The 23,950-nt window shown below is 42.3% G+C and overlaps 1 protein-coding gene across 3 annotated transcripts in view; it reads right to left on the bottom strand.

Moving 5' to 3' along the window:
• BEND5 (BEN domain containing 5) overlaps nucleotides 1–23,950 on the bottom strand; it is an 853,353-nt gene that overhangs the window by 254,518 nt on the left and 574,885 nt on the right. The window lies entirely within an intron of this gene.

The raw sequence follows: 23,950 nt of genomic DNA on the forward strand, positions 1-23,950 counted from the left end.
AGTTTGTGCTTTATTTCATGCAGATACGCTGGAACAGTTTGATGAATCAAGCTAACCAGGCTCTGGGGATGACACATTTATGGAACTTCTGCTGAGTTTTTTTTCTTCCCTAGATTGGTGCTCAGTATACCAGAATAGATAAAAGAACCTCAGGGCTCTCAGCATTTCACACAACAGTTATTTTCAAAAATCAAATACCCAGTTCTTTTCATGCTAGTTAACAAACACATGAGACTTGTACTGAAGAAGCCAAACTCTTTCAGAAGAGAGATTATTATTTCCCAAAACACAAAACAGTACAACTAATATTCAAGAAGATATTATCTGATATAGCTAACATCTGAATTTTAGTTGCTCAGCAAGTCAAGGGAGAAAAAAGTCAGGAATCACTGCCTTCAACTCTGTTTGAGATCAGTAATTTCCTTCTACCTCTATCCACAGTCACGCTCCTAGTGTAAGACTTCTCTTCAGGTTAACTTTGGCAGAGATTGTTAAGACTCCACTGAGTTAACTTCAACTGCTTTATAGATGCAGACACTCAGACAGCCATGAGTCACAGCATGAGAAGTATACATCCTATACATTTTGTGTTTGTATAGGTTTTGATGTAACCACCTGCACGTTCAGAACATCTGGGCAGAATGACCCTAGTTTCTCTGTACCTGCACAGGAAACTTACACGTTCTTCAAAGAGCTAGAGTTTGTTCAGAGTTATTCATATGGATATTTTCAGATCTGGAATCTCAGATGGATGACTGTCAGGCTAAATGCAGACTGTGACATAGACTTAGTTAAGCTTTTTTATAACTGTCTTTGGATTTCCCTTAGCTACTTATGAAGAGATTTCTTTTAGCAACCTTAATCAGAGTACATAATGCCTTTAATAGGTGACAAACAGCTACCTATCAACTACAATCAGCAAGGATATAACCTGGAATATTGCTACTTCTACTTTCAATAGATAGAGGGAGAAGTAGATAATACTATTAAAAATATACACCCAGGCAGGCAGAGTTTGTAAATGCAGACATTTGTGATTTGTACAGCTGTATGGCTGAGCTACTCTCATTGCTCCTGAAAGAGTTCTAAGGACACAGAATGTGAGAATTTGTGTGATACTATCACAGCCCAGCCCCAGTTGCATTAAGAAGTACTAACCGTCAAAGGAATGGCACAGAGCAGCCCTTCAAACATGCATGGTGTATTTGGAACCTGTGTCACCAGCATTTACTTGCACACTTGGACGCTTACATGAATTCATAGTTATATGTTTAATACAAAAACTTATACAGGATGATTTTGGGGGGGGTCAAAGATGCTTCCCACTTCACACAATATAACTTTTCCTTGATGGCCATGTTTAGTAGCATTATGGGGTTCAGCAATCATGAAATTAACTTCTCTGTTTGTCAGAAGGCTGTCTATGATCAGATCTTCTGGTTCTTCTTCTTCTAACTGTGGGACACAACAAACCTCCAGGCATAGAGAGCTCCAGAACTGAGGGCACAATCCAAATACTAGAGAAAGCCAATAAAGAGAAACAAAGGCACAGCAGAAATATATACTCAAGAGGCCATCTGATAACTTCTTGGACAGTCAATATATATGTTATTACTACCTGAGAATGAACTGGGTAATTGTAGAGTTTTTGTCTCCATTCTAACTGTTAGATTTCCATTCTGCTTCCATTTGCTTCTGAAGAAAGAGGGATTTTTGCAGGCTCTCTGCAGTTCTTGCATTTTCAGTAATTAAACTTATCTCTGAGGGAATCACATTTAGGATTACCAGGTTTCCTATCTCCAGGCTAATAGGGTCAAAATGCTTAGTTGCCCTCCTGCCTGCCAGTTTATTGCATTTTGGTAATGGATCATTTCCTTCCATGGGGATAACATATTGGCTATTAGGTGTTCTCTTGTTGCACTGCAATTTTAGGTGGTCAGGAAGCAATAATAAGTGCTCTTGCTATATGGGAGACTTTATTGCCAAATTAAATAGAGTAACAAAGCAATAGGAATAACTTCTTACTCAGTGTTTGCTGTCAAAGACAAGATGGACACCTGTAACTTGCTCAGTAGTTATCCAGCTTCTACCTTGCTTACATTCTCTTTTTTTACTGCGCTTGTAGTCCCAAACCACAATACTGCTCAGCTGACCCTACTTCAACGTCCGTACCATGGAAGATTCCAAGTTCAAAGGGTTTCTATTTAAACTCTTCTCCTGAGAAGCTCTGCACTTGCATTAGTAGTTTTTCCTCAGCATTATTCTTGCCCTTACTTTGTTTTTCCTCCCACTTACTTGCCTAACGTATCTTACCGCAGTAGTCAAATGTCTGACCAAATATACGTTTCTGTATATTAGAAAGGGGGGACAGAAAGACTAAGGAAAAAAAAAATGGAGTATGTGAACAATTCATCTGTACAAAATGGAGTTTGTATGCAAAATGGCATTACTGAGGCCATGTTCATACTCACAGAAATTGCTATTTCCTTCCGCTCTCATCATTCCAAAGCAATTTTTATGTGTCTGTGACAAACTAGAGCTGCAGTTGTATCTAATACATTCTGGTCTTGATGTAAAAATGGGATAATAGTGACTTGCCCTTCCAAACGTTGATTTTCTGGTAGAAGCATTTAATATTACTCATTAGACACTACCAAGTGAATGAGTTAAACTGATAGAACTTTTTTTTCAAGTTTTTTTTTTTTCTTTTTTTTTTTTTCTTCCCCTTTAGTACTTCAAGGCCATTACATTGCACAGAAAGTAATAATCACTTATCAGGCTCTCCACTTTGCATAGAGCCTTATTTCCATAGAGGTGAAAATTTAGTAGTTCACTCAAATGCTCTTATTTTAAAGAATTTGGTGCAATCAATGTGAACCTCATATTTTTGCCTTCTTTTATATATATATGTGTGTGTGTGTGTGTGTGTGTGTGTGTGTGTGTGTGTGTGTATATATATATTAAAAAAAGGACTAAAGACAGCCAATCTGGCAGAGTTTCCATTCTCAAGAGCTCAAGACAAGATGAATTAAAGTTAATTGGGGGTAAAATGAAGCACTTTAAAGTGCATCTCTGGAGCTCAGAAAACTGGAATAAGCACAGAAATCTATTCAATTATCTGTGACTGTGAGATTTGTTTTGTGGAAACCGTAGTACTCAATCCACTTGTTCTTACTGCTCTTGGTGCCCTGATCCCCTCAAACCTCATAGGCTAAACCCTCTATCTGGATCAGTACTACAGCTGGAGAGTCAACAAAACTCAAACTTGGGCTCCATAAGAGATGGTACTGATGGTTCTTCAAACAAGAAAGCTTCTCCTCAAACCAGCCACCTCGCTGGCACCATTTTACTGATCTGATTGAAGTGAACAGGAACAGAGAAGGAAAAAAAAATGACATTTTAGAGAACACAAAACTGAAGGCTTATCGCTTCCTTCCAGAATGGTTTCTGCAAGTAGAGGACCTAACTCCACAGGCCAGCTGCTACCTGAGTTAATTCTGATTTCTTTTGTTCTTTTCTACCAAACACAAACTTACAACTAATCCTAAGCAGTTTGGTCAAAAAACCTAAACTACACCTTGTACCCCAGAAATGGCTACATTTCAGCCTTGGCTGGAACACTGCCACATAGACAGCAGTACCCTAGCATAACAAACACAGATTCCGCTTGCATGCACATACCTGGCTCAGGTCTAACCCTGCTGTGATGTGTACCCAGAACTCTGCATGGTCTGCTCAGCCCCAGCTGTGCAGGGTGAAGGGCAGCAGCCTGCACTGGGCTCATGCATTAGCTCAAGCAAAGTGGAAGTTTGGCAAATTAATTTTTTTATGCCACCTAATGGCATTGCAATTCAAATGAAATGTGCCTCAGACTGGTCCAGGCATGTCTTTGGCTGCAAAACAGATTTATCACGCTGCATACAATCTATGATTTGTTCTGGGATCTCTCTGAGTGAAATCAAAGTCATCAGCATCCTCTAAATAGAGTGGAAAGACAAGAAATAATGATGTACAGATTCAGCTCTTGATGGGATCCTGATTTAGGCATCTTGCTTTTCATTCTCATAGCTTGCAGCAGGTGAGCTGATTTGCTTTCTTTCTGAGAAATCTGCACAACTGGCCAGGTTGTTTTTTTGTTTTGCTTTTGTTTCCTTCATTCTATCTCCCTCTCTCTGTTTCTGTTGGTAGTTGTATATGCACGTTTGTCTTTGTTTTTGTCGAGCAGGCAGCTAATGAGAACAGGGCAGGTAGGTGAGAAGGGAGCTGCTTTTCTGCACTGGGCACACTCTGCCTCCTGTACAGCACTGTTCTGCAACTTACTGGCCAAACTCCCACTCCACAGCAGAGGCTTCAGGTGCCAGTGTGCCTGGAATAGGAAATAAGCTCTACTGCAGAGACGGAGGGCAGTGGGGGAAGAGCTGTGCCCGGCCTTTCTCACACCTTTTGACTCAGCTGGATCTGTAGGTCTTACCTGCTTCTTTGCAGTTGCCTTCTGCAGAAGGCCAGGCCATGAACTAAACTTCAAGGCTGAATTTTCAGTTATGAGGAGACTGGACGTCAAGTGGTCCTTCCAGGCACATTAATCCAAGGTAGAATGGTACAGCTACAGGCGTGACTAAAGAGCATGCAGCAGCAAACAGGCTGTGCAAGAAAGAGCCTTTGCTCTTTCAAAAGCTCGGGCTCTGAACCAGAATGTTTTCTCAGGTTATACTGGGGGTAGATGAGGATTGGCACTGCCAGTCAACTTGAGTTCAATATGACGGTCACCATCTTAAAGGATGCCAAGTCACAGACTGCTGTCACGACAAATGGTAATTCCTCTGGGTAAATTGTTTGGTAGGCAGAACCCTCAGCTCTAATCTGCAAGCTGACATGTGATACAGTAAATCACGCTCTGGTTAAAGGAAATCATCTTGCAAAAACGTATTGAAATGACCCCAAGCTCATGAAGTTTTGATGGAAGGTCTTCATTTAAGTTCTTCTTTGCTTGAAAAATAATAAACATTCTTTTTTCCCCCACTCCCTTTATGTGGTTTCCCTTTGTTGAGTAATAAACAAAAAGGCAGTTAAAAACAGAAAACAAGTGCAAAGCCCTAGATCTGAAAGGGACAAAGACTCCATCTGTCATAGAGAAATCCAGCAATCCGAGTACCAGCACAGAGCCCACCTGCCAAAAAGGTTTTATGTTTATGTTAAGTGTGGCTTTAAGGAACAGAAATGTTCTCACAGATAAAGGCAGCCACAAGAATGACTAACTGAGATGCACAGACAATAATTCCCTCCTTTGATTTCCTTTGCTGTCACCACTATCGGTTAGACATCTGAATGAAAATCAGCTTAGAAACTTTGATCCCTTTAAAAACAGAAAAACAAACCCCATAATCCAGAAATCCTTAGAGGAATATAGAACTTCAGTGGCCTCCTACGTGCTGCCATCAGCGTAAGGCTGCAGTTGTGGGGAGGGAACGCGTGGGGCTCTGTCCTCCCCAGCAACCCCAGGCCCCATAGCCCAGGTAACACACAGGTGTCCTTTGCTCAGACCCATGTGAGGGGACTCTACTCTTCATCTCCATGAGGAACATGACTCTCCTCAAGGCTTGCTGCTTTGTGGGCTTAAAGGAAGGGGAATTTATGCCTGGTATTTCTCTGTAGAGGATTAAGCAGATATCTCTACCAAACTGGAGACGCCCAAAGACTTAGAGTCTTCTAGACAGATCTGTTTTCCACCTCACTATGTTTTGCTCCCAGTGTATCCAGGCTGTGAAGTACTGGCCGCTTGCTCCTCTCAGCCCTCCACCTTGAGTGATTTCCCAAATGTGGATGAAACCACTATACCTCTGCACTCCCCATCCTTGGGTACTGATGCCCCAGAATAAACGCTAACACTGTGCACTGGGTATAAGTAACTCCAAATTGCAGAGCAATCAATTGCTTCAGCACAAAAACTCAAGATCTGCTATGAACCCAGAGAACAACCTGCTCCACAAGTGTCATGGAACTAGAGACTTCACAAGTGACCCCCTGGTCACCCCAGCAAGCTCCTGCTGGGCACAGGATGCCAACACATCTCAGGAAAGCAAACTGAGCTCTAGAGCACGGAGCAGGAGTATGACCTATGGTCCTGTTTGCAGTTATTTCCTCCAAGCTAGTGCAAAGCCATTTCTTTTAATAGCATTGGCCTTGACTTACCCCAGGCAGCCTCCCTGCAGGGCACACAATCAGCATCTGAATCAGCTTCACATGCTTCCTCTCTTCAGTGACCTCCTGGGCTGTGCTCCCGACCATCCCATTAACTCCTCCTTAGGGAACAGAGCCACACATGAAATACCTGAACTTTCCAAAAAAAGCCCATCACATCCACGGCCACTAAGCACAGTGTTTCCTGCCTGTGCCCTCCGCATAGCCAGATATCAGACACTCAAGTCTGAAGCAAACCCCATTTTCCTTCCCTTCTCCAGGACAGCAGTCCTATAAATGGCGTCTCCCTCACCCCCAAACAAGCTAATAAATATTACTGCATTTCTGCAGGCCTTGTTGGAGGGCTTAGCCACCAGAAGTCAGCCCTATCTGCTGCAAATCAGATGCCTCCTCTCCTCAACAGGCAGCTTATGGTGCAACACGCACCCTACGTGATACCCTTCAGGAGGGCTATGGGGAACAACCCCTTCCTCCAGCCCCCATGTCCTGCAAAGGAGTGCTGGCTCCAGTGTTACAGAAAATGAAGTGCAGCTCTGAAAAACAATACGCTTTAACACCCCTGCACCCTGACCATTAACTATAATTGTATTCTACATCAATCACACAAGTTTTCCCCTTAAACGTTATTAAGTATAATTTCTGCTATGCAAATAGTTCCAGCTTCATTAATGGATTTCTGGTTTCCAGTAGAAGTTACTCTTTGATGAATGTCTCCAAATGTCAGTATCTGAAAAAAGTATTGGGGGGAGGAGGGAAGAAGAAAATTCTCTCCGATGCAACGTAAAAAGGTCCACTAGAGAGAGGGGGTTGGGAGAGACAGGAATATAATTAGAACAATTAAAATTCCTATCTCATGACCATTTACAGATGCTCTAAAGTGGCTCTAAATTAAAGGGAAATGTCACAGAACATGGATGCTTCTGCCAAAAAGCAGCATTAAAAATGACAAATTCCAAACAGCCTGAAGACTCTTGTTAAATCCAAGGAGCTTCACAGCTCAACCAAGGCAAACTGAGGGGGTAGTCAAAAAAAGAAAAGAAAAAAAAAGGAAAAAAAAAAAAAAAAGAGAACCAGACCCAGCAGTCAGCTGCAGAAATGAGGGAAAGGTGACAGGGAAAAAGCTATGGCAGAATAACCAGTCAACATGAGATCTACTGATTTTTAGATTTATTCCCACCATATCAGAGGTCTTTTCTATTAGCTGGTCTTTAATGGACTCAGCCTTTCTGTTACAGCACTCTCAGTTATTGCTTTTTCCAGTTTTTGTTTTTTTTTCTTTTTAAGATTCTAAGTGGAAGACATCTGATATTCAATTTTGCTGAATGAAGATTCTACACATCCATCCGAAACAAAATCAAACGTCACAAAACAAGACCCCAAGTCTCAAATCAGTGGAGAGAGGAGGCTGTAGAGTCTGCATATCTTGTGCTTTTTTCACTGTTTTTTTTTTTTTGTTTGTTTTATTTCTTTTTCTTCCCCCCTTATCCGCACTGCTGGGAAAACGCTCTTTTGAAATATTTTCTCATTTGTGCTGCACCTCTGCTGGTGTGCTTGGGTGGGAGACCTGTTTTTATTTGTTTGCTTTTCTTAAAATAAATAAATAAAAATGAAGGGCCATCTGCCTAAACTTCCCCTTACACTTTTCCACTTAGGTTTTCGCCAGAGAAACTCAATTATAAGAAATACAATAAATATTTATTGAACTGGTGAAAGCACTAGCATATGCTGCACACGCTCTGTTTTCCTGGATATTTTTTTCCCCCTGCATCAAGCCCTTGTTCTGTCAGAATTGTTTTCATGTTAGTATTACTCAGTCACTCCCCATGTGTCAGTAAATGCAAAACATGCCTGCTGTGAGACAGAGAGTGCGGGTGCCACTTTGCAGTTCCTCGGGATGCGAGCTGGCACAAAGACAAAGCGCACACAAAGGATGACAGGCACCACAGCCTGCTTTTCCAAACAACAAACTGTGGAAATGATAATACCTTGGGAACGGGGCTGGAGTGTGGGGGGAGAATGCACATAGGCTTCAAGAAGCTGAAATTCAGTCGTCCTTGCTGCGGGAGGGGAGCTGTCTTGGCGGAAAGTGGACCCACGTGGCACAGCTGCTTCAGGAAAGCAACATCTGCGCGTGGGGTCAGGTATTACAGCCTGGTAGCAGAGCCCATTAAGTGGCCATCTGTAGATGGTTTGCTTATTTACAGGCATTTCAATAGCACAGCTCATCATTACCTAATAAATGTTAACGAACTTGGCCGTGTCATGCTGTTGTAAAGGAGGCACGTTTTCATTCCCTTTCCAGCCGACAACAGGCATTAACTCTGGATGCCTTCACTTGCAGCCAGAGTAGTCCCTCACCCCTGGAAGCCTGCCTGTAGATGACCCTAGGAGAGGGGGATTTGGCTCAGGCTGTTTTCTCAGTCCCTGTCCAAGTCACTGAGGATCCAACTTCCAGAGCACTTGGGCATTGCTCAGCACCACTGGGCCAGCTGCTGGAGCCATGTCCAGTACAAGCACTGCAAGAACAATCAACTGAAGTCATCACCAGGGACCAAAGCCGGGCATCTAAAATGACGAGCATGGACCTATATGATCTGATCTCACATCGTACAGAAAGACCATGGTACAGTCCAGAAATTAGCTCAGCCTTTCAGCTTGCAGCACAGTGCCAGAAGAAATTATAGGACAGGAAATTATTGTTGACTGGATCCATCATTATTCTTTTACCATCTGTTACTTTCAGGTTTAGTGTTTTTCATAGCTCATGGATTAGTAGAGAAATGTAGCGCAGTTTTTCAGCAATTGCATTCAATTTTTACTGACCAGAAGATGAAAGAATAAGCTTAGATCTTGATCAGGGGTTCACATTCAATTCCCAGGGAGGATTTCTGTCATGAAAATTGTTACAGAATCGTTAATGAGCAGTTATAGCAGAGACCTGTTTAATCTCTCATCCATGAGATGGCACCTTTGGCATTGCCATGACCCAGGCTTCCCACAACACCTGGTACTTACATAGTGGTTCACCTTCTCTAAGTGCTTAATTGGCATAATTGATTAATGTTTATGGATTAGCTGACTCAAAAGGAGACCACCACATTCTGGGTTTCTGGTATCCCCTTCTTTTGGCATATAGCTGCCTTTAGTTGCCAGCCAGGAACAGCTCATTGACCTCACAGGGTCCAGCATTTTAAAGGTTTTGAGCAATGGGCTACGAATTGTCCCACAGATGTCCATTATGACTAGACCAGTCAACATCTAACACTCAAAATGGCATCAGCTTTCTCTGATGGAAACGAGGAAAAAGGAGATAAGGGAAGAGCAGGCATTTAGGATACCTGGTCGAGTGCTTGGTGACCTTGCACATAGCAGGGGGGGTGGGTTGAAACTCGATGATCATCACGGTCCTTTTCAACCCAGCCCATTCTATGATTCTATGATACTACTGATGGTCAGGTGGCACTACCACCTTCAGCAGGTATCTCCAATAGACAGGATGCTACGTGACACTATGATCATCCAGAACATTATCATAGGCATTTGGTAGAATTTCAGAGTAAGCATATACTCAACCGAGTCCTCAAATGGATTTGTTACTATACATGCCCATCCATTCACTATTCTGAGCACACGTTCATATTGATACCACTGTTAACTGAATCAGAACCAATAAGCAGGTTTACTTAGCATGCAGCATTAGGTGTCTTCCCAGCAGAATCCTCTTAGCTCAACAAAAAGCTGTGATTCCTTTAGTGGCTGTGAGGAATTAGGAACCATCAAGTGACATGCAATGGGGTACCGAAGAAGAGACTTTCTCACAACAATCCCTTCTGACTGCTAAATCATGTAATCTCAGCGGTAAGCATCCTTTATTTCTACAAATAATATCCAAGAAAAGCTCCAGGAGCTCACTTAAATTTGTGCTATACGTTTTTCTCCACCAAATAGCCAGTTCCAGCAGGAGCACCAATTACCCTATCTCCACTGCTGCTCCAGCTCCTAGACTTGAGGCTCATCAGAAGACTCCAGCATTGAGAGGGAGACATACTAAGTCAGGTTCTAAAACTGTGCAAAACCGGTGTTCCTATTAAGCAATCATGGAAGTTTTCAAAAGCCTCCAACCATCAAAACCATGTCACTAGGCTGTCTGGTGTGCGCACACACACACACACCCACACCCACCCACAACACAGGCACCCTCAGCAAGCAGAAGAACGCTGTTTTAAATGCCTGTGCTTCCCTCTTTCAGCAAAGCATACCAGCACCCTCACTTCAGTCAATGAACACTGTTCTTAAAGGATAACCACCAGCTTAAGAGAAGCTTAGCAGGCACAAATGCTGCCTGTAACAAAACACTTTAGGATAGAAATAATATTCTTAGGCACCTTCTTTGGCTAGGATTTAATAAGTGTGAAATCAATGTTATAATCAAATATAATACTCATTTCCTAGAATAATCCTCTGACACAGCAGTTGCTATTTCAGCTGATTAGAAACATTGCTCAAGTAATAGAAATTCCTGATCAGTAACCCAGGAGTCCAAGGCAAGGTTGTTTTTTTGTTTTTTTTTTTTTTTTAAAAAAAAACCTAAGGCAGTTACTTCCCTTCATCCTAAATGTTTACAAGTGGAGAAACACCTGTAGGAATTCTTCTGTTACCATCAACTTAAACATCGTGTTCTCCCAGCAGCAGATAAATAATGGATGATTAAGCTTTTGATGCCTAAACACTGACGTGTTTGGGATTAACAGGCAAACCTGTGCTCTTAAAGTGTGTTTTATATTTTATTTTTCTTATTTCAATAGGCAGGAGCAGGGAGGGAATTTCAGACTGCGAATCTCAGCAAGGGAGCACAGGAAAGACCTCAGGCAACAGCAGTGGGATGCTGCCAGTCCTAGGTGAGTTCTACAGGTGGGAAGCGTCTATCTTCAAAAGGCTCCCCGTCAGACAAGATAGATTTCAATGAGGAGATGAAACTGATGGGAGGTTTTCTTTCTGCATCTGTGTCTGCTTTTGGCAGAGCAGACCTGCGCATGCGTGAAGGAGTTATGACTTGACAGCACATTGCAAAGCTTTCCCTTCTTATCAAGACAGAGCAGCTGAGACAGCCTCTTCTATGGCTGGCTTTTTAATTGAAAGATTAGAAGTTCTTTTACGCAGTTGGCATCAGACATAGCATTTCAGAAAAGTCACACAGGTGCTTGATAATCCAACAGCCTGCAGGATGGCCAGGATCACTACATGGGAGGGGAGGACCCTGGTCCTTTCACCACCGGATCAACTTGTGCCAATGAAGAGCTCCATCTAGCTCCCCTGTTACAGATGGGCTACCCCAATTTGTTGTAAAGAGAAAATTTTTCCAAGAGACATCTCAATCCCTATTGCCTAAGTGCTTCTGGGCACCAGCACTGCAGGAGTAGGGTGCGTTCAGGGCAAGGACCCCAGCGCAGACAGCCGATTCTGGACTGTGGCTCAGGCTGAAGGGGCTCTGGGGACATGTATGTAGGAGGCAGCCAGCTGCAGCTTCTGGAACAACCCTGGGAGAGGGGATTACTTGAATGGAGAGAGAGGAAAGGACAAGCTGGCAGCAGAGCCAGAAACACTTTGTGCAGCTTGAGCACTAGATTTCATTCATTTAACCCATCTTTGACTCCTGTAATCCTCTAGAGAAGCAGCAAACACTTCTTGGCCAACCTCGCCCCCAGTCACTTTAAAATTGGGGAACTCAAAAAGCTCAGACCATGAAGTCCTACCATTGCTGCACAGAAGAGAAACAAAGTAACTGCCAATATACAGAGAAACAGAAACCAACAATAAACACCTTCACAAGAGATGGTCCCTGTCAAAATAAACGCAGATGCACATTTCCACTTGTATTTACACTGCCGTACGCAGCCCAAGATGTTTCCAGACTCGAATGATTCATTATTACAAGGAACAGACAAAGAACATGAAGATAGCGTCATTAAAAATGAAGATAGTGTCATTAAGAGAGAGCACCTCATGCAAACACCCTCTGCTTCATGTTGCAATGCTGAGGGATGAACCACCCAGCCTGCAAGGGGCAGCTTGGCATCCCTGGCACTCCACAGTGCATGGAGGTACAATCACTGCCTATAAAACTTTGTTTTTTTCTGCCTGATGGAAATGGAACACCACTTAAATGGGAGGATGTCAATTTTTCCAGCTGAGAATCTGGTTCTCTTGTGTTTGAATAAAGCCTTAAGGAAAAAAAAGTCGGTAAATAAAAGGAAATTTGCCTCCCTTTAAGCCTTGCAGAACTCATCCATCACCCATCTGTCCACCCTGCACCTCATTATTTATTATTCAGGACTCAAGTCAGCATGCCAGTTAAGATTTTCCCTGAAGAAAGCTGGCATCTAGACAGACAGCCACAGCCACCAAAATGTTTCTTTTCTATTTCTCCAACCTCCCTCACTCCATCCTTCACTGTGGGAATAAATACAAAACCTTTGAGGTAAATAAAATGGGTTTTAACGAAGGAGCAAAAACAAGATGGAAACAAAACAAAACATAGAAATCTATTTTCTTCAGTCAGATTTGACCAGGCCTCCATTAAATCACCCTCGTGGTTCCTTTCCTCCTCTTGAGTTTGTACCTACAAGAGGTTTGGTCTCAGGCACATATAAAGCTTCTGAATACACTATGCACTTGTTCAAACCAGAGGTCCAAAGCATAGCTACAGCCATACTGTGTCTTTTCTAGTCATCACTAAAGAGATAATTTAGCTTAGTGGCATCGTTTCAAAATCAAAATATGATAATGGCCTCCAGGAATCCTCCCATCATGCAGCACTTGATAGCAGTGCCCAGAGGACTGGCTGAGATAGGATCCCCATTGTACCACGAGCCATCCACACAGCTCGTCCAGCATCACAAAGCCCAGGTTGCTCATGAAGGCATGGCTTGTCTCGTGGGTCAACTGACTGCTGCACATCTGAATTGTAGTTAAGGTTTCTAGCTCTGGATTTGAATTCTCAATACCTGATGCACTAAAAGAGATAAATGCATGACAGTAGCCTTCATCTTCTCCATTTCAGATTTGCAGGAGTGTTTAGCAGGGAACATCACTGCCATCCACACAGCACAGGCCAATGTGGGGCCACGTAGTGGCCCAGGTTAAACATATCTTTAAAATAAAGCTCCAGGTGCCTTTGAAAATCAGGCCTTTGCCCCAGACAGAAAACTATCTTGCGGCAAATATAGAACAGGGTAAATGAGGTGCCTTCATTTCCACAACAACATATTCCTGCCTTCGTATCTTGCATCAAATAACAACATGCTCCTTTATAACACTCAGAGCAAGAATATTTATTAGGAAAAACATAAGCCAGAAAAGGTGAGATTTCCCCCCTGCTCCGTTATCTCAAAGTTTCCTGCCTGTCAGTCTCGCACACTGGTTGACGCGTTCTTTCATGTAATACATAAATATAATTTATGCAGGAATGTATCTGCCAGTCAGTGTGCACGCTGCAGGGCCCTATCTTGCACATGCATACAGCACATCCAGGAGCTAACAGCTTCTAGAGACGCTGTGTCAACTGTTAGATGTGATGAATATGGGGAAAGGTGGGTTCTTTTTCCTCAGACTGGAACTTCCTTCCCCTGAGCAGGGCACACAGTGCTCAGGCAGAGAGCAGGAAGTTTGGAAAAGAACCATACAGCTGCACAACATGGGCTGGGCTTCGGTGCATGTAAGCACACAGTGTTTCCAGCCACATTTACAGGTGAGGAACTACCAGATCTGAACAGCTCTGGTGTGTCCTGGTCAGACACACCAAGAGGTGGACACACATATGGCACCATCTGGTAATGCAAAAACATTTATCAGCCCCTCGGTGTTTGTGGGACCCTGGATCCTGGTTGTGATGCAAAGCAGCACTCACAGTACTTCACACCCACTGTGAATTACAGCTGCATCAGGTGTGGTAGCAGAGTTGCCTCTCTATCAGTCTCCCTCCACTAAGCATCATGTCACCATCATATCACATTACAGATAGCACTGGAAGATGTAATACAAACAGTGCTCAGCTTCACACACACAGCCCAAAGTACAGTATTTTGAGACAGAAATGGTCTTCTCAAATATCTTGTCTCTAGAAACAGCAGCAGAGTTTAAAAGTCAATTATTTCATAAATAAAAACCAGCAAGATTTATGGTTCCCCACTGCTGTTCTTTTTCTCTGTATTTTTTTTTTTTTTAATACATATCTACTTTACTCCTCTAGCTGCTTACTCATTTGCACTTACCTTTTAGTCTGATCATGTAAAAGGTTTTAGAAGAAGTACAGAGGAAGAATAAAAACATAATGGTTTCTCACTGCTCGAGGGCATAACTCTAATTAAAAAGAACATTTTTGCTTTTAGCACCCAGACTTCTCTCTCTTCAAAAACTGAACTTTGACATTTTCAAACTGAGATTTAAAACAAGAAAATAATTCTCAGTACTGCAATGAAGGATTGTCTGCACTGTACAATGGAAGAGGGTTGGGGTGAGGGAGAAGGAGGTATGAAGCCAACAGCCTTAGCAGGAAGCTGGTGCTAGGAAATTGTAGATTTGCTCAGCAGCAGGACCTCACCTTCTACTCACGCATCAGCATCACAGCGTAGAGTGAAATGAAAGGAAATCATAGAATCATTAAAGTTGGAAATACCACTAAGATCATCTAGTCAAACCATCAACCCATCACCACCCCTAAATCACGTCATTCTGTTAGACACCTACCCTTTCCTTTAACATCTCACCTCCAGGGATGGTGACCCTACCACCTCTCTGGGCAGCCTGTGCCAGTGCCTCACTACCCTTTCAGAGAAGGCTTAAGGAGTTCCATGCAACACCAGCATGCCCAACGCTATCTACAAGACCTGGGAAAAAAACTGGTGCTATACATTAACCTCCTTTTGTGGATTTTCCAGCTTCTCAATCAATGTGCCAAGAAGTGCTACAAGTGCTACTCGGGGCACCAATACGTTGTAATGCCCTGCTTCCTGCAATACGCCCCAGAACAGTATGACTTTCCCAAATGATTCCCTTTAGTCTTATATGCTCCTCCTCATTCCAAGCCAGGTGACTTGAGAGCCTCTTTAGAGATGTTCCTTAGGTGCTCTTAGCTATATAAAGCAACAGAGCATTTTAGCATTAGACAAACAGGATGTTCATAGCAAAGGCCTTCTTCCACATACCCCAGAGAATGACCATTTTTACTGTGCAAATGAAAAAGAGGCTACTTAGAAATAAGAATAGGAGAACATTACTTAGCAAGAGTCTAACACTGTCTTTTCGCATATCATGGTCAACAAGCCACACTCACACATACCTGCAGAGCAAACACCAATCCTGCAGCCAGAAGCTCCAGCAAAGGCCTCAGGGACAGGGAACTCCTTGCTCACCAAGTGGTTATGGAGGCATCTCTGGTTGCAAAAGGTCCCACATCAGCAGCTCCTAATCAACATATGGCTGTTTTTCTCCTTTAACTGTACATCCTTATAGTCAGAATAGCTAAACAGGTCACAGTGTATTTCTGCTGCAAATTTAGCATCTGCACAGCAAGTAACTCCTCATTTCCTGCCCTTGTCCCTGCTTCAGGGGGCACACATTCAGCTGCCCTTTTATGTCCTGGGGTGAATTGGCAAAGCAAAAACCCAAATCTGCCACAGGTGCTGCTAAGGAGTCACAGGTGTGGCAAACTAACACCTTGATTCCTGTAGTGTTTTTGCTTATGCTCCCTTTACTTTTGTGACAGATAGACTGTAAATTTAAAAGGAAAAAAGCACATTTTAGAATTACTTATTACAATCACCTAAAAATTCATTCAGTCTTGGATTTGGAGTGGGAAAGATATGGAAAAGGAGCTCAGAAAAATAAAATCAGTAGACACAAGATCAAGACAGTTTTTTTCAGGTTTGGAATCAAGATTCATTGAAAGCCACAACTCTGAAAGATGTAATAATTAAAAACTGGTGTCAGTTTAAAGTTAGCATATTCTACTCTATTTTAAGTTCAACAGATCACAACATATTTCATTTCTTCATGTAGCAGGAACAATTCAATTGCTATCACTTTGAAGGAATACTAGCATTGTTTGTTTCACATTTCAATTCACAGGAAAAATTTACTAACAGCAAATAAAAAAACTGCATATGTATGGATTTTCATGCTGAAATTCAGATCATCAGCTAACAAGGGACTAAATTCTCGCACTAGTTCACATCCAGCACATACTACTTTGCAATGTGCTTGTAGGTAGGTCTAATGTGACAGAGCAGACATGCTTTACAAGTGAAAAATCTGCACACCAATGGGCAGTCCCACTGCCTCGCCACTGCAGAAAAACAGATTCTCTGTAGTCCACCATTAACCCACCTGGCAGAAACCCTGAGCTCACAAAGCAGAACACTGATGAAGAGCTATTAGAAGAACATGTGTTGCCCATAGAAACATTTGTTCGTGGAGTATCCTTGTCATAGGATGTGCTGGAGAACTCGGAAGCAGCTGCAGGATAATTTATTGTTGATTTGGAGTTCTCATCCCATGTAACGACTTTAACTAGAGGCTGAATGATTGACCAGCTCCATCTATCAGATGCTTCAAAGGAAAAAAACACACTGGAAGTGTTACTGCAGACAGATTTTCTCCCCTTTGCCGCAGACAAGAGAGGAAGTGTTTTTCTTAGTCTTCACTGGCAACTGCAAATATATATGCACGCATGTTGCTGAGGAAGGATCAGAGGAAGTAAAAGGCAAGCATTTGTCCAGATCAGAAACCTTCAGAAGATCACGGCATGGATCCAAAAAGCCAGCTATCTTAGAGAACTCCAATCGTCCCCAGACTTTCTTGAGATGGAAGAGTGGAGGCATGGACCATCCCATCCCCGTCAGTGAGAGATTTGGATGGTTTGAGAATTTCTATCACAACCACAATTTCACAGTCATTGTCCCCAAGGAGAGAAAAAGTGAAACAACCACCTGTTCTACTGGAGTTTTGTTTTTAGGGGGGTTAATTCACTCTAGCAGTTACATCTGAATGAGAGCAGGGGCTGCAAAACTCACCCGCCAAGCCAGCACCCACATAAGTTCTTTTTTTCCTTCAAATCATTCAAGAGTGATTTAGAACTTGAAAATAGTCTCAGACTTCAACCAATTGTTTGCAACTGAGACATAGTCCAATTGTAATTATTCTACTGATTGATCTTCAAGTGATAGATTTTCAAAAGAACCTAATAAAGAAAAGCATTCAGTTCCCATTCAAAGGTGATAGGATTGATACCTAATCTGTTCAGGATCCTCTGAAAAATCCACTTTAAATTAACCTGTAGAAAAGCTTCCCACTTTTGAGAGTATGAATTAGTAGAATTGACTATTACCATGTATAAATCCGATGAATGCTAAATAAGATGCTCCTAAAGCATCTGTCCATATGTCTCCGTCCTGGGCAATGCTATCAATTCTAATTCAGCTCTGGACCTGTGCAATAGAAACACTCTAATTTCCACTAACCATATATTAGCTTTGCCATATGGAAAAAAAAAATATGCAGCAATGGGAGTGGTGACAGAGCCAGATTCTTTTCCATATGTAATCCACAGTAAAACAGCATTAAACCTAGGTTTCTCCTCTGGAAAAAGCCAGGACACACCACTTCCGTCCACGTGGGGAGAGCCCAAGTTGCCTAGCAAACATATTAAAAATGTTCATGCATCTTACTCATGGGATGAGAAGTCTGCATGATTATAGTACTGTACAGAGATATGAAAACTTGGTTGTATACTGTAAGTTCTAAGACATCAAGATGCAAGTGAGAAACTGAATTTCTTGATATTACTGAGAACACCATTATTACAGAACTTCAGCAATGTCCCGATGGGATTTTTATCAGCTTTTCAACGAAAAAGGAAACACTGTTTATGCAAAAAGTGAACTACAGTTACAAATTTATGTTTTTCAGTGTGTAGACGCTAATAGCGTGGAGCAAACCTGAAAAACAGCTGGGGAAACTGAGTACTTGTCCGTATTTGCCCAACAGAAAGTAGGTTTAAATCACAGGGAAGAGTCTGGTGACCACAGTGTTCCCCCTTACGTGCTTATTTCTCTGCAGATCAGAAGCTCTGAAACCAAGGGGAAGAATTAGAAACATAGGTAAAAGTCTTGGAGAGTTAGGCTGTGTTACTGGGGACCTGCCATCCCCACTGCTTCACTTTATTGATCCTTGGAGATTGTTGTTCCAGGTGGAAAGCCAGCCCAGAGAACACCTGTGATCTGGGAGCAACCGTGCAGCCCAGGACTGCAGACACCTGCCCAGCTTCAGAACTCAACTCAACTCTGACCCAGCATAAGCACCAGTAGACCTCCACTGCTTTGCAATAGGCAGCTCTCAAAAAAATGGCTTCTCTGAGCCAAGGACTAAGCAGCATAAATTTTCTCTGGTTCTGTGTTAGGCTAATTCCTTCCCTCTGCATGGAAATCCATGTCTTCAAACAAAACAAAGCTTCCTCCTTCCTACCACGGGTGCCTCCAAGCAGATGGTCCTATGTTCCCTATCCTAAGTGCTGATACAGCCCAGAAAGGTTATCTAATTACAGAAACAATACTTACTGGATGCACTAATGCTTCTGCAATTTTAATAGCAATATGATATCTAGGATTTATATTATTTTCCCTTTCTGATTAATTATTTACACAGAGACAAGCTGAGATTATTAAGTACGTGTGTGCTTTGCCAAGCTGCAAAGAGATGTGAACCAAAAAAAAAAAAAAAGAAATAATACCGACTCTAAACTTTCAGAAAACAAGAATCTGAGTGCTTCCAGAGTGCAGTACTCTGCACCAGGGCTACTGATACGTTGGCTCAGAGCAAAGACTTGACCCAGCAAACTACAACTATAGCTTCCTAGTTTGATAGTAAGCTACAGCAGAGAAAAACAGCTCATGTGTCAGCCTGTCGACCAAAGAGAGCTGCATTTACCCGCAAGCCTAACAAAATGCCACACAGGAGGACAGACAGCTGGAAAACATTCCATGGAGCAGGCAGCTCCCAAGGACCATTCACCTACTCCCCATGCAGCATGTCCCCAAGGAAGGTAGAGAAAAACTAAGAACAGTCAAGACTGCAGAGATGCATTTATCAAACACCCAACCCGCTTCAAAGCACAGCCAAGAGCTCTTCAAGCAGAACTAACTCTGTGGGAAACACATTTATTTATTTATTATGAAGAGGGGAAAAAAGACCAATGATTTCAGTTTAAAATTTATCATCTTTTCCTAAGATCTAGTGGTTCTTGGAGATTTGCCCCAGTATTTTAATGGGCATGCAACAGTGAGTTAGTACTAAGTGGCAGTGTTGAGCCTGGCATCTGTTCAGGTGGGATGATATCATTTTGAATATTTCATTATAAAATAAAATAAAAGATACTCTTAAAGCCTTGGGAAAAAAAAAAAAGTCTGCCAGCTCATAGAAATCAGAGAACTATAACCACTACACAATTTCCAACACAAATCTCTGTTTTATATCTGAGCAAATTCCCCTGTACTTGTTTATCATTCAGCATACCAAACGTCACTTTGTTAACTTCCTAAAGTCCAGATGTTTATAGGAAACAGCGCCGTTATCCTCCTCTGCTGCACTGGTGAAGCTAAAAGGATGAAAGGAATTAATCCCACAAAGTTTTAATCAGATGGCAACTTCGCCTTTGATTTGTGAAAAGCAGTTTTAAGAAAAGACATTTTGCAGAACAGAACAGTCTCTGCTGCAAAATGCCCCAAAGTCTCCTCCTCTGACGGGAAGTTTCTGGTCATTAGGAACAACAAAAAGCAAAACCACCACCACCCACCTCATCTGGAGAAGATGAGAAAGCAACTCCTCAGAGAAAGAGGCTCAAAAAAAAAAAAAATCCGTGTTGTATGGCAGAGTGGGTATGTATTCCCCTATTTTCCAGCAAGAACTTCACAATAGAGTAAACCTCAGATAGCACCAAGCCTGCTGCATAGGGAAAAGCCAAATATGAATAAGAAACCCTTCCATCACACTGTCACAGAAAGCAGGTTCCCTAGGGCTTGAAGGAAGGCTATGCCTTAAATGATTTGTTCTTTACTGGGCTTTTTCTTTGCAAGCAGCATATGAACTTTAAAAAAACAAACAAACAAAAAAACCAAACCTCACAACAACACTGGTTTGGTTTTTGGAGCATGTATGTAGTCCTGGGCCTGATGAACCCACACAGCTCCTAGCAAATGAGCAACTGATTGGCAACCCTGCCATCCAGAGCTGCCACACAGCTTCTGCATTATGGATTGTATTAAAAATAATACTCTTCTGATTTTAAAGGATTTAAAAGAGGGATTTTTTTTTGTTTGTTTGTTTTTTTAAGAAAAGAAATGCTTTTGATACACCACCCAAATGAAGCCAAGAAGATGCATTTTTAGAAAGAGAAATATAAGCAAGTAGGTTTGCAGAAGGTTGGTACAGCATATCTGGATGCATGTAGCCCCAGAGCCAGATAGGCTTTGTAGCCCCCTGGTACCAGTGGGGTCTGAGTGGGGGCAATGGCTCCATCAAGGCTGATAGCTATTGCCCTCATGCAGAGAAAGGACTGGATGAATGGAGGTGGCTGGGGAACACAGCCTGTCTGGTGGTAGGGAGGTGGCTCTTATTCCATGCAGTAAACATGTTTTCCAGAGACTGGTAGGCTCTGCTACCTCAGGAGAAATACAGTGGAGTTAGCTGCTATCTGCATGGACAAAGGCATGTGTTAGCACTTGTCACACCTTCAAGACTCCTTAAAACCTCACCTCTATGAAAGGTCATGCAACAGCCTCCAGCATGCTGCCAGAACAGATGGTGTCCTCTAGGTCACATAAGTAGCCTTCAGTAGACCAGAGAACTGACCCTAGTCCCCAGATTACACCTTGACAACTGGACCAACCCTCTTCTAGCTGTGGACTCTCACATCAAAGAAACTAGCTTAGTCTTTGTTGCATTGTATTTACTTCTGTTTTCCAATACTAAGGAAAAGCAAACAATGTGGAAAACCTTTAATTTCACATTTTCCCCCAGCTGGTAAAAATGATAGCTGGATATGCACACATCAGTATAATCATCTCCTAAACAAATGGCACAATGACAAACTGAGGGGGTAGGGAGAGGGGGAGCAGAGCGCAAGCTGGTGTTTTCAATTTAGAAAGTATGCATTATTTACACTGCCATTATTCCACTCAATTTGAGTTCACACTTTAGTCCTAATTTCAGTATAATCAAAGTCAATGAATATTTAATCAGCATTGCTTCCAGAAATTGAGTAATGCCATTAACATAATGTCCCCAGGACTTCAGTGCCGATTTTCCTCAAAAGCATGGGACTTCCACTCCTTCTGTCCTCCCCCCTTCACCTTAACCAGTTGGAGCTCTGATCTCCACCTTGGCCAAGTTTAACAAGGTGGAACTTGTCTAAAATGCAGAGAGTGGCAAAACCGTTTCCCAAACAGAGATGTCTCACACTCATATTGATCCAGCCCCAGGATGGTTAATGAGAGCCTGGCATTTCTCTTTGAGGTGACTCAGTATGGAGAAGAGTCCTAATAACAATAATGCATTTGCACTTCTGAGGAACCTTTCAACAGAGGGGCTCGAGTCATTCTACAAACATAAATTAATCCCTTCCCTTCCCCTGCAAGGGGGCACTTATTAACATGATAGCTAAGCTACAGATAGGAAAAATGGAGCAGGATGAGGTTAAGAGCCTAGTTACAGCTACTGGGAATCCATTTGGGTGGAAGTTTGGAGCTCTGAATGGCTCCAAGTTTCATTTCCGAACCAACAGACTGTACTGCTTCACTAAAATATGATCAAGAGAAGCAGCGGTACCTATGAATATTTATGAACAATGCAAAATTACAGCATAAAAAATTGTACAGACATTTCAGAGCTGCTAAGTGATGGCTCCAGAGCTGCGTCTCTGTATGCACAGAGCACTCAACAGTCTGCGCACACATGCCCCCTCCAGCGGGGCTGCATCTAATCTATCATCTTTTCTAACATGACTATCACTGTAATATCTCAGCAATGCCTTCAGCTGAAGACCTATCACAGCTTTCCATCTATCTGGGCTAGCTTATAAAGCTTTCCTTGGTGGTGTCAGAAAATCTGTGGGGCATATGTTTTTAAATACTAGATAAATTCCCCACTTTCTCTCCCATAAATCTAGCTACAGTCGTGGTGCAACCTGGATCAGAAGCGAACAATCATTTGTTCTGCCATAAAATTAAAATTAATCCTTATGTATATTAATTGGGAAAGAAACAACATTCAATTTTTTTCACTCAAGACACGCAATTAGGAAATCTGAAGTTGCATATAGAAAGTACTTTGAAAGTTGCTCTAACCTGATTTTAGAGGGTTTTGGCAGCTTGGGATCATCACATCTTGATAAAGACTCTTCCACGTGCATTTTCTCATCCAATGTTACTTCATCAGCACTCCCCCGTGGTCATGAGTTTCCACATCTAACACTTGCTCTGACAAGGCTCCAGCATGGCAAAGATATACAGCAGCGCAGGTGCTCTTTATATTAGGAGTGAGAATTGGTTGAGAACCACTGAAAATTTCTGGATTGTACTCATGCACGTGGCATATAAAAAACTTCAAATCCAACCTTGAAGAATGGCCCTCAAAACTATTTTATCCAAAGGTTTCACAAAGTTCTTAAAGGTTTAAACCAGTATCACAAATACCTGATTATTTTGCTGAATGACACCTGGTTGTGGCCAGCTCATTTGTAGTCCTGCTGGCAAGGGCATGCATTTGGACTAAATTAGTGACAGTGGAGTTAATCAGCATCCAACAAATTTATTCTCTAGAAATTTTCCTCACATAGGCAAACATGAAGATCTGGTTTACAGTCATTCACAGAGCCTTATTCATAAGTCACCTAAAGAGTCTTCTCTTGCAGATTGAATGAAGGAAATAAGTGACACATTTGGAGCAGGGAGGTAGGAATAAAACATAGCTCCACAGAAAGAATAAGGAGCTGTACTCCTTAAGTGGGAGTGGTGGTGAGACATTTACTGTAGTATGAGAAAAGCTTGTACATATCACTCTGGCATTAACTATTACACAATGAAAGCTCCCTGAAATCTCAGGGGAAGCACCTCCATAAAGCCAGGTAGCATTTTTCTAACCTATCTTGCTCTTAATACCAACCATTTAGAAGTCAGAAGCATAATGGTGTAAGTGACATATTCTCCCTCCTGTTGAATAAGGTTATGTCAGCCAACACCCTCTGACACCTTCCTGATTATCATAATGGCTTTAAACATTAGTCTTGGAAAACACCCTGGCTACCCTGGCTGATATTAAGATGTCACAGTACCAGTTGTGTTTCAGCAGTAAGATGGAAGAATGATGGTTCTGCCCTTAAAAATCCCAACTTCATTTGCTCCAAAAGAAAAACAAGTACTCTAACAACATCCAGAGGTGCTTCCCTTTAGGAAGGAACAAAAGATACCGTGCAAATCCACAGCCCACCTAGAGCTGGAAGGGCGCTCAGCTTTTGCAGCAGCATCAGGAAAGGCATTTTGCAGTGCACTTCCTGACAGGCAGGGTAAGAGTTAAGCTGAAGGGTTGGGGGAAGTAGAGGATTGCCATAACATATCATCTGTGGGACTATTAATAGGGTACAGGTTATAACTTATTCATGAACTTCTGCACTTTTCACTCCCACAGTAAGGCAGGGCAGCATGGG

The sequence above is a fragment of the Meleagris gallopavo genome, chromosome 10 (genome assembly GCF_905368555.1).
Source record: "Meleagris gallopavo chromosome 10, MGAL_WU_HG_1.1, whole genome shotgun sequence".
NCBI classification, from domain to species: Eukaryota; Metazoa; Chordata; class Aves; order Galliformes; family Phasianidae; genus Meleagris; species Meleagris gallopavo.